The sequence below is a fragment of the Odontomachus brunneus genome, unplaced genomic scaffold (genome assembly GCF_010583005.1).
Source record: "Odontomachus brunneus isolate Ranch 3 - 2012 unplaced genomic scaffold, Obru_v1 Obru_scaffold_210, whole genome shotgun sequence".
NCBI classification, from domain to species: Eukaryota; Metazoa; Arthropoda; class Insecta; order Hymenoptera; family Formicidae; genus Odontomachus; species Odontomachus brunneus.
This window is the reverse complement of record NW_022639660.1, coordinates 503,952-516,185: the sequence shown is the minus strand read 5'-3', so window position 1 is coordinate 516,185 and position 12,234 is coordinate 503,952. Positions and strand designations below refer to the sequence as shown.

The 12,234-nt window shown below is 35.4% G+C and overlaps 1 protein-coding gene and 1 pseudogene across 2 annotated transcripts in view; one reads left to right on the top strand and one right to left on the bottom strand.

Annotated features, from left to right (window-relative positions):
* Window positions 1–2,090: 2,090 nt before the first annotated feature.
* LOC116852269 (protein phosphatase 1 regulatory subunit 3C-B) overlaps window positions 2,091–12,234 on the bottom strand; it is a 162,704-nt gene continuing 152,560 nt past the window's right edge. Inside the window, exons 5-6 of one of the 2 annotated variants that reach the window (XM_032832461.1) lie at window positions 7,692–7,940; window positions 2,091–3,812 (exon numbers count right to left, since the gene is read on the bottom strand). The gene's annotated coding sequence lies outside the window, so the exon portion shown is untranslated. The remainder of the gene's footprint in view (window positions 3,813–7,691; window positions 7,941–12,234) is intronic. The other variant, XM_032832463.1, reaches the window with a different exon arrangement.
* On the top strand, window positions 9,567–10,637 carry LOC116852278 (annotated as a pseudogene).

Genomic DNA, 12,234 nt, shown 5'->3' with positions numbered 1-12,234 from the left:
ATTGTTGTTACGTCGTATCAAACATTTACCAACAAATATGTCATAACATTTCTTGAATGCTATAAGAATATATTGTAAATATCATCTACCAAGATATCGTTACAGCACATCGGTATTAGTTCCCGTACGATCGTTGAAGTTAAGCATTGAACAACATGATGTAAAAATGGGGGTGCCGCTTGGCACAGGGTCGAAACTACGCGAATTTCATGAATAAGTGAAATGACACGAAATATGAAATGCCAGTTTTTTTTATTATTTAGACAAAATAATCATACATTATCACTTATCTGAACCATATTAATGAATAAATCGTTGGAATTCAACAAGAAAATATATGTGTTAATTCGCTAACGAATAACATATAACTTTTATATAACTTAACTTTTAATAACTTTTATATAACTTTTTAGTCACATGTTACTTTCATGTTACATTCACATTATATAACGTTATATAACTGTAACACATGTGAGTAGGAAATTACAACGAACGTCTATATAACCTACTACATACATGTTACATTGCATGTTACATTTCGTTTTATTACGGCAATGTAACTGTTATATATCTGTGTTTGCTAGGATCATTTCAAATTTCAACGTAACATTGCAGAAACATAACATAGACATGGAACTGTAATATTCCATCGGAAATGTTAAAACAATATTGCAGAAACATTATAAATAATTAAAAACTATAATGCTATAATTTATGCCTAATACATGTATGATATATGCGTTTTATATCTTAATCACAGAAATTTAAGTATGTAACCGCGATGCGTCGCGTACCGGACTACGCTTGCCGGTTCGAGTTCTTAGGAGGCGGAATAATTTTGAAACAATAGATTCCAAAAATAAGCTTAGTCGTGTATTTAAAATCAGCTGCTGCGATACATTAAATCAGATATTCGATGTCGACGCCGTTGGTTTTCGGTCGATTGTATACAAGCCAGAGGTGTTGTTTAGGTGATGGCTCGCAAGATGCTGTGCGCGGTGCGCGAGACGCGGACGGTGTTGTTGTCGCGTCGTGAGTTCGTCTGTTGACGTTCTTAACTTCTCGTCTTTTTAATTCCGTTTGACAATTATCTTTATTCGCTGCTAATCGATGCAGCACGGTAGAAACGGTATTTCCGCGGAACTGCAGTCGGTGTATCGCCGCGGTGGCGGTATCTCGGATACAATGGTGCTTCTAATATCGGCAATTCGTTGTGTGCACCCGAATGCTGCTGCTGCAGTCCGTCCGTGTACATGGAACCTTAGTCGGTGTTGTTGCCTTAGCTGTCGAACGAGACCGGCTCGTTCTCGTGCTAGATTTCGGATGCGGTATATGCGGTGTCGCGGACTCGCCTATGCGTCGCGGTAGCGGAGTGATCCCGATCTTGCTTCCTGAGAACGGTCTCTAGTAACTCGGAGACCGACTCGCGTCCTTGCGAGTCGGCGACGGTGTGATTCTGTCGCGGATCCTTATGACGCGGTGTCGAAGCTACGTTGCAACGGAGCGAGGCTTCGCTTATACGGAGATGAGTTCGCACGTTGCGATTCGATAGCGGTGTGATCTCGCTCGTGTTAAGGCGAAGGCGAGATCCGGTTAGCGGTGTGAAGGTTGCGTTAAGCGCTCTTCCGGTGGATTGATTCCAGGCCCTTCGGTAGCCGTGGAATCTTCTGGATTACGCAAGTTAGTTCAGTGTCGGCGTCACGTATCCGTGAGCCGATGGCGGAGTGATTCCTGTCACGTATTCGCGAACGGAAATCCACCAGGAACGGTATTCAGAATAGAGTCGGTGTCACGTATTCGTGAACCGACGGCGGAGTGATTCCTGTCGCGTATTCGCGAGCAGCAATCTGCCAGGAACGGTCTTGTAACAAGGTCGACGTCACGTATCCGTGAGTCGACGACGAAGTGATTTCTGTCGCGTAGTAGCGAACAGAAGTCCACCAGGAATCGGTGTTCGAGAAGATGTTGCAGTAATTTCTCTCAGAGGTTCGGATCGTATTCGGATCTTTCGGAAGAGCGGATGATCGGAATCTGTTTTCGAACAAGAATTCGCGGCGCTTTATATTTGTGAATCACGCTTGTTGATTCGCTATTTACCGCGGATGTTCGGCGGTCTCGGTGTTTACCGGAAGGACGCATTGTCTTTTCGCGTTTCTTTTTCTTCGCGGTCGCGTTGTTATGCGTTTCTCTAATCGGTTTAGTAACGATCGCTTATGTGGATCATTACAAGTATTCACTTATGTCTATATTTTCTTATATCTTTATTATGCCTTCATAGCGTCTGCATGCTGCATTATCTATTGGTCTGTTCTTTTCAACTGAAGTGGCTACGCTAGTTAAAAAATTTATATACATATTAAAGCATATAAAACATATGTACGAAATTCTCATATTTTAGTCTGTGTATATTTCTTGAACTAGTGCAGTCAAGTCAACTAAAAAGAACAAACCATATTACGTGCTACCTATACTTGTATATTTAACAAAAAAACGCAGTTTAACTTTATTATGAGCTGCTAGTAACTTTGTAAGATTTTCTATTGAATGACATTGGTGGTTTACGCCAACATGTTTACTAAGCAGTCGCTATTTCTTCTAACATATGTTAAAAGTATATACTTTTAACACGTCGGACCACTTAATAAACAGGATGGAAAAGTGTTAACCGCTAAGTATCTCTTAACAGAAATTCTTACAATAGTTACAAAACTACTAACAGTACAGTGGAAAGCTGCTTCTTCTGCTCAATGCAACCATTATATTACATTTTACCGTAACGTTGCTACAATGTTTCATTACAACGTTTCTAAGAGCGGGTATTTCAACATTGCTGCAACTTTGCGGCAATGTTGCATCAATGTTTCATAACATATATGGAATGTTACAATGTTTCCGTGTAATATCTATGCAATGTTCCTGCAATCTTTCTATGCTGTATAAGTTATATAAAATGCCTTATATAATTTACCGTTTGATCGCAAAACGGTACACGCCGAAGAGATTATGATATAAATTTGTTACATTGTGCACCAGTCAAAGAATAAGATTGCTCGTGACTGAAATTATTATTATTATTATTATTCTATTATTTTTTGTTGATAATATTCATATCGGCTGCAGTTTGTAATTTATAGTCATTATAAATGGCCATAATACAAATTTTAATGACTATAACATTATTCGCATGATATAATAATCCAAAAGAGATATTAAAAACTTGTAAATTAAAATGTGTTTCAAATGTTTGTGTTGCATGAAAAGCGAATTACACATGCTGACGCTACAGAATAGCTGTACATTATTCCATACGCCAAAATACGTTGCGATATAATTGCAGGATAGCTGTAATTGTTTGCTTATACAAAAGTTTTATTAGACTAAATACATCTTATGTCTTCGTTATACTTATAAAACAATAACACACCTAATCGTAAATCTACTTTTTAATAGAGAGGATCGTGTCGAGGATATAGGAAAAAATAAGGAATAAGAAATGGAAAAAGGAAAAGAGAAAATAATGAAGCAGAAGAAGAAACATACGAAGAAAGAAACGGAGCTTAGCTTAAGACTATTATCGATAATATAGCCAATACAATGAGAGCAGCGAGATCTGATCAACTCAAGAATGGAAGCTTGTTCTCGATGGGTGTCCTCAGGTCCGAAGAATCGAAGATCCTAGAAATAAAGAAGAGGAAGAGAAAAAGGAGGAAGAGGAAATGACGATGTTCGCGTCGATGAACGTAGCTGATATAAAACGGGAAGCGGACGAGTGACCTCGACGATTTCATACGATTCCGCGGATGCCAAAAAACCTGGAACAATTAATCAACAATAGAATATAACTATAGATATAATTACGATAGATATAACTACGATAGATATAACTTTTTTGTGTCGAATTATAAAATATAATTATAATAAACTCAGTCTGCATAAAATAAATTATAAAAAACTTAATAAATTTCTTGTAACTTTTTATGCATGTCAAAAATTCACAAATATCAAGTAGTTCGGATATATGAACTTTTAAAGATTAAGGTAATTTTTATAATGATTTTAACAATTCTCAATATAGGAACTGCAAATACATATTTGTACGATGTATTATTAGGTGCTTGCAAAAATACATATGATATTAAAGCTATCATTATTTAATAACGAGATAACATATAATATTTTAATCAAAGTATTGATTGTTGCTGTCAATAATTTTGTGTGATCTTTCGGGCAATATTTTGATTCCACATCAATAAAATGACTCATCTTTTGAGGCAATCTATTTATCGATCCATTTTTGCATTTCCTCAGCATTTCGGAACCGTATATCACATAGACCGTGTTGCATCAATCTGAATAGATGAAAATCAGATAGGGTAATGTCTAAAGCGTGCGCTGGGTGCGGCAAGACTTCCCAATCTAACTTGAACAACGTCTTTTTAATCGCAATATTAATATGCAGTCTAGCGTTGTCGTGAAGCAAGATGACTTTCGATTCGCCGTTATTTGAGGGCGTTTCTCTTTCATTGGTTAGTTCATAAAACGCTATAATTGTTGACTGTAGCAATCTCCTGTAATTGTTTATTTCGATAATTCACCGATAGTTCATATAAAAACACTTTTTTAGTCCTACTAGATACATAGGAAAACCTTATGATTGAGAATATTACGTTTTGTTGCATTTTGTTGCAGATATCGGTGATTGATCAAAATTAATCCATGATGTTGTGTTTAGAATTGTCAGAATAAACCCACCTCTCATCACCCGTAACTATTTGTCACCAAAAAATTTTTTTGTGCCTGGTAAGCAATGAGAGACATGATAAGCCGGTTCGCAATCGCATTTGCAGAGAGTCATGGCCAGAAGCTACCTTTTTTTTTTTCTGAATCTTTTGCATTGCTTTCAAATAGAGAGATATTGTGATTCGTCAATTCCAAGCTGTCTTATAAACCTTTTTAATGTTTGAGTCGAGTTTTTATTAAACAATGTTTTCAGTTCATTATTTTCCATTTTGTTTGGACGACCAAAACGTGCTTTGTTATAGATATCATAATCACTATTTCTATTCTAAACTTTTTAAACCACTTGTCACAGACAGCGAATACAATATTCTTTCTATATATCTCACAAATCAGTTTTTTAATTATTACAATTGCTTAATCAGTCTTTTAGTTGTTACAGTTTCATTTCGATTAAATCAAATAGTGACGAAGATGAACTTATCTGATTCTATTTTCAATTGCGTTAAATATAACGTTCTGTTCGAACAATAAATTATCAATCATTAATTCTGAACAATGGACAACATTTAAAAATTAAAAAGTAATATAAAGGAGAACAGTTACTATAAGTCGCTGCTACAACCATTTATTTATGACCTTACGAAATTTTACAAGTACCTAATAGAAGAAATAAGACTTTAATATAGAGTCAAAAATAGTTTCCTGATTTCTAAAAGTTAAAGGCATTACGTACCTTTTTGAAGGAAGTAATGAATCTTTCAAAATATTTAATAAGGTACTGTCACGACATCATCCAAATAGTAAGCAGTCGTTATTTTGACGTAAATATCCATTCATAATTGATCAGTAACGTCATACATCGATTAAGTGACATATATTTAACATCATGTTTTAATACATTAAGGAAACTTAGCAATGATGATACCATATAAAAGTTTAATTGACCATGTGTTATAAGTAAATTTATTTTTCGAATAAAATAATATTTTCTATTCTTAGTGACATATGTAATAATTAATTTTAACAATAATAACAATATTTAGCGATGTCTGCTGTTGTATGCTTGTATATTAGATCAAATTGAACAAAAAAATCCTCTACCATTTTCCAAATGATCATGTACGTGTTTAATTATTAATTAAAGAAGATTGATATACAGTTATGCACAATAATGCAATTTTCTTAAAGTAAAAGTTTTATAAAGTGCAGATAACATTTAAATGAATATCTTAAAATGCTTAAACTGTATATCCTTTACGTTAAGAAATCCTATTAGAGATTTTGGAGAAAGATCGTGATATCAATCAACTATTTTTTTGGATTAACCGTTATAATATTCCATTAAAAGTTTAAAAGTAATCATAGAAAATCACTGAGTCATTAATGTATCCCATGTATTAATGTATGTCATTATGGCTGCATCCCACAATTCATTGCTAGCGATGAAAAACTATAGTTTATATTATGTATATTACAGATTTTCAGCACTATCAATAATTTTAATATACTATACTAATATTCATCGTATATTGAAAATTATGTCGTTTTAGTAATTGTCAGTTGTTTTAGTAATTGTCAGTAAATATATTTTAATGTTCTGTAAACACTAGGGAGACATTATATAAATACAAGTGATAAGAACCCTAGTTAGAACATGTTGATTCAAGGTTGATTCAACGTCGACGAAGATTGAATCAACATTGATTCAACAGCTCATCGATTATTTCGACGTCGAATCAACCTTGAATCAGCGTTATGATTTTGACTAGGGCATCGTCGGAGTCATTAGAATCGCCGTATGCCGTTCGATCGTTAAGCAACGCTTTTTAAGCGCGGTACATAGTAGATGGTGACCGGTGCCGCTTGGATCAAAACTATTGAAGGTAAAATATGCGAAAGATTTAGAGTGTGGGTGTGACAATCTTCAATTTTCAGCTATCTCAAGATACGAAAGAATTAGGAATAATTTTTTTATATAACAGCTATATAACATTTTGGTAAAATTTCAGATTCCCAAACAGCACACGATATATCTTTCTATATATCTCACAAATCAGTTTTTTAATTATTACAATAATAAGGTGGTCTTTGTTTATTAAAAAATTATTAACAAAAGAAGTTGATTATTTAGACTGTAGTTTTCCGATTGTATGTATGTATATATCATATCTCAAAAAACTTACCTTTTAAAAAAAGATAAAAAAAAGAGTGCCTAGTTCTTGTGCTCCGTAAAAAAAGAAGACTGTCATACAAAATAATCCGTATAAAACATTATATTACAAAATAATTTGTACAACAAACTGTACTACTACAAAATTACTTTTCTACTACAAAATTAATGATATCAGGAAATTTGCGCCAAGTGAATATGATTAATTATAACATATCTTTATATCATTTTTTTAATCACTATTTGACTATTTATTAGACTTTGTTATGTACCTATTTTTTATATGTTATATCATTCTGTGTTAGGTATATGTTTAAACGAGTTTGTTACCATTATTCCGTATAATGGTAACAAACTCGTAGATTGAAAAAAGAATTTTATTTTTCTATTCTAATACGGTTATTTATTTTTAATCTGTATTTATATTTGAAATACATATTTTTTTCTATTCTTATTTAGAATGTGTCCAATTCAATGCAAATTGAAATAAAATGTATATGTCAGTTATTGCAAAAAAGTATGAATATAAAAAAAAGAATAATTTATTAATTACTATATTTAGAAGACCACCACTACCCCCGTTATTTGTTTTTGTTTATTGACACAATCCTCTTTATTGATATAATTGAACAAGAAAATACAAGAAAATTATATAAATATTCTTAGCATTCTTTAAAATTTTCGTTATAGTTTGTAGCATAAACTAATTTTAAATGCTAGACAACACATACACATACACACACACACATACACACTCTGTATCTCTTTTTCTCTCACATACTTGTACTCGTGACGTTATCGAGATCTGTCGTGCTGCCATGCTGCCGTGCTAGCGGAAGATTGTTGAAGGAGCATATTTGGAGAGCCATTTCGCCGTTCAGCGAGTGGCTTCGCGTAAATATATCACCGCCGCTCAGCGTTACGGTGGTGGTTGCGCCCAAATTAGGCGCTCAAATCACAGCCATGATTTTTTATACAGACATCTTACTAAATGACCTCCGCTCAGCTGCTCCCTCCCACTACGTGAACACTAAAAAATGAATAACTTAGAATTAGGAGTTATTTATGAACTTTTGATCCCCGCTAATCCAAAATTTTGAGCTTATTTCTCTAAGCAGGAATTTTGATTTGTAGGTGGGACGCTGAGTGAACTTTCATTCAATCCCCCAACTTTTTAAAATTGCATAAACGCAATCAGGATAAGAGTTGAATTAGAATCTAATTAGAAGATCGCAAACAAGCATCGTTTTGATTTTTGAGCTTTATCACTTAACCCTTACCCACTTACCTTCGTAACAGTTACCCTTTAAACAGTTTACTCTCCAGAGATAACTCGTAAAAAAAGAACTTAATTCATTACAACTTTTTTTTTTCATTAATATTATTAACCGATTAATACACAAAATATATAATCTATGATTCTTGAAAATTGCAACTCCTTGTTAGGAAAACTACCCTTTACAATCTGAGTTCAAGAGAGAACTATACTTAAACACCGATAAACAGGTTACCGCTCGCCAGGAGATATTCTCTGCATTTATAAGCTCACGAAATATATATATTTTGATTTTTGCGCTGCAACCTTGGTAGGAACATCATATGGCACAGGCGCAAGAGTGAACTATCTTCAAAAATGAATAAATTTGTTGAGATCATTTTTCAAACAATCATGTAAAATTTCGAGATATTAATTAAAATATTTGGGCAAATCAGAGCACGCCGCGACCAACGAAGAAAATTGGCGATTGCTTGCAGGCCTATATCATAGGCCTAGAGGTGGGGACTACGTCTTAGATCTGGCACTGCGTAATAGACCTGCGAGTAATAGTCCATTTTCTTCGCCAGCCGCGGCGAGCCGTATGTTCCGCTTGCGGCGTCGCGCGTTTTGATTTGCCCAACTATTTTAATTAATATTTCGAAATTAATATTTTGAAACGTGGTTGTTTGCAAAATGACCTCTACAATTTTTGTTCACTTTTATCTGTTTTTCTTATATTTTTCTTTGGGCACGTCTTACGCGGGACACCCTGTGTATATATACAGGTTGAGACATTTTAATTGAACCAGGCAAATATCTCGAAAAATATGGAAGATACGGAAAAATATTTCAAACAAAAGTTGTATGGTTCGGAGGGGGACATAAGATGGTGTAATTGGCTTGACCCTGGATAGTCGTTGAAAGTCACGTGAAGGTCACCTTTAATTTCTTAAATGGAAACCTCCATTTTTCTCATTGCATATTCTTGTAGCTTACCTTGACAGCTTTTCAAAACACTATAATAAAGTATTTTTTCATTAAGTACTTTTCGAGTTATAAGGTTTGAAAGTTACAGTACCGCCGATATTAGCATTATCCAAAGTGTACCACGCAGAGGTTGCCCGGTCGGATTTACACCTCTGTGCGTGTTATAGGTTGTACCTGTTATTTTCATTTCTACGTAAAAATGAATTTTGTCAAATGGTTAGGGTGCACACGCACATGCCTTCTCCCTGTGTGCACATTCTCTTCACTCGACTCTCGCGCGATACTCGTCCTCAAACGTTTCATTAACAAGTAAGCAAAACGCTACCTCGTCACTGTAGACGTGTCACTTTAGGTGCACAAAAATTAAAAAAAGAGTATTAAAATTAACACTTTGTTTCCTTAACAATAAACATGACTGATTATTCACCCAGTGAAATTGTCAACATAACAATTGAATATGGAAGGGCCAATGTAAACTACAGACAATGTGCTCGTCAGTATATTCTACAGTATCCAGATCGTCGAAGTCCCAATCATACTACAATAATGAAAATTATTAATAGAGCTCGTGACTACATTATGTCGCAAACGTAGAAAGAAATCTTTAACTGACGCTAATGATTTGAATAGTTATTTTAGGGATTGTAATAAATTCTCAGATTGGTCAACGTACAATCAGTCGAGAACTCAATGTTTCTCAGTCAACTTTCCGGCGAATTTTAAGAGCGAATAATTTTCACGCTTATCACATTCAACGAGTTCAGGCATTTACTGAAAATCAAAAACAAAAACGCGTTGAATTTTGTCATTGAGGATTGGAAAAATTAGAAGAAAATCCGACTTTATTTTATGAGGTTTTATTTACCGACGAAACAACATTTCAGAATACTGGAGAATTGAATCGTCATAATTGCCACTTTTATTCAGATATTAATCTATTTTGGGTTCGTCATGTAGATCGTCAGCATCAGTGGAAAGTAAATGTTTGGTGTGGCATTTTGGATGGCCAGGTTATTGAACCCTATTTCTTTGATAATAATATTAACCGAATAATATATTTACAGTTCTTGCAAAATAATCTATTCGAATTGTTAGAGGATATCAATTTAGGAACTAGGGATCGCATGTGGTTTCAATACGATGGTGCTCCTCCGCATAAAGCTGCCATTGTGCGAGACTATTTACATCAAAGATATTCTGAACGCTGGATAGGATACAACGGTTATATTACATGGCCTCCAAATTCTCCTAATTTGACATCTTGTGATTTCTTTTTATGGGGATACGTTAAAGGGTTTGTTTTTGCTACGGAACTGACAATTCCGGTCGATATGAGAAATCGCATGACCAGAACTTTGGCAACTATTCCCGAAGAATTTCTTCAAAAGACTACTATTGCATTGCGTCATAGATTCCGAATGTGTATTGAAGTGAATGGTGATACATTTGAAGAAATGTTATAAGACGTAAATCGTGGCGTGTACGAGCACATGCAAGCGCGCGCACGCACGCATGCACACACACATACACGTACACACACACACACACTGTTATAATCGCGAATAGTATCAGCGCTTTCGAAACACTTCTCGAGGAATTGTTTCGATTGCGCCACAATAAGGAAGCGGATGTGCAAGTGCGGCGATAAGCACCACCTTGCACATTCCGCATTGAGGACCTCAATTCTAAACGCATTACACCATTACCAAATATGGTAATGTTTTTGTCGCCAGGCACCCCCTCCGACAAGCCTAAAACAATATTATAAAAGAGCGGAGAAGACCTCCCGCGTTAGACTTAACACCTCGGTCTCTCGCCGCGACATACGCGACCAACGCGCGGTTCGCACATTAATAATAAGTACGGGAGTAGTAATTAAAACACATACAAGTGTATTTATCAAATAAACCTTTTTATATTTAATACTACAAGAAGTAGTCCAAATCTTTACTACATTTTATCCACCGCCACACACCCTGCCGCGCCCGCATCATCGATCTCGAACTCTTTTCGTGTCCTGGCAACACGGGCACGACAATACACACACACACACACACACACACACACACACACACACACACACGCGCGCACGCACGCACGCACGCACGCACGCACGCACGCACGCACGCACGCACGCACACACAGCAGCAGAGAGGGTTTGGAATCATTAAATAATACGGGAGTGACGAACCGTGGAGTCTTTATCTCTGCTGTGACACACACACATATACAAAAGGTGTAAATCCGACCTTCGTGGTATATCTTGGATAATGCTAATACCGGCGGTACTGTAACATTCAAGCCTTATAACTCGAAAAGTACTTAAAGTATGAAAAATACTTTATTATAGTGTTTTGGAAAGCTCTCGAGGTAAGCTACAAGAATATGCAATGAAAAATGGAGATTTCCATTTAAGAAAATGGACGAGCGCACACGTACGCGGACGCACACAATCCATTTTTACTAACCCATTTTTACAAAATTTAAACGTCTATGTAAATTCAAATCTTCGTTGAAACACAATCAACGTAGGCCCTGGACATCGATGTATGTATTATGTCGATGAACACAGGCCTGGTGTGAACAATTTAATTTTATATGAATGACTACTAATTCAAATATCTTAAAAAACAAACCACGATCAATTTTGGTTTTTAGGTCATGCTAGACTTGTAAGCGGTTCGACCTTGAAATGATCTTTAAAGGTCATTTCGATTCTTAACATAACTTTAAAGTTTCTATTTAAAAAATTAGATTTGACCTTCAAATGACCTTGAAGGTCAAGGTTAAAATAAAATTGAAGGTCACCATCCGATGTCCCCCTCCGAACCCAACAACTTTTGTAAGGGTTGGGTTGGTTGCTCCCCGACAAGATATGTATTCAGGTGCGTAATTTCAAATATTTTGTTCTTAAAATAACTTCTGAAGGTCATTCTAAAGATCCTCAAACCCATCTAAACGTAAAGTTTTGCGCTCTTTCCGAATCCGGGGTAAAAAATAGGGGTTTCTATTTAAAAATTCGATTTGACCTTCAAATGACCTTGAAGGTCAAGTTCAAGGTGAAATTGAAAATCACCAT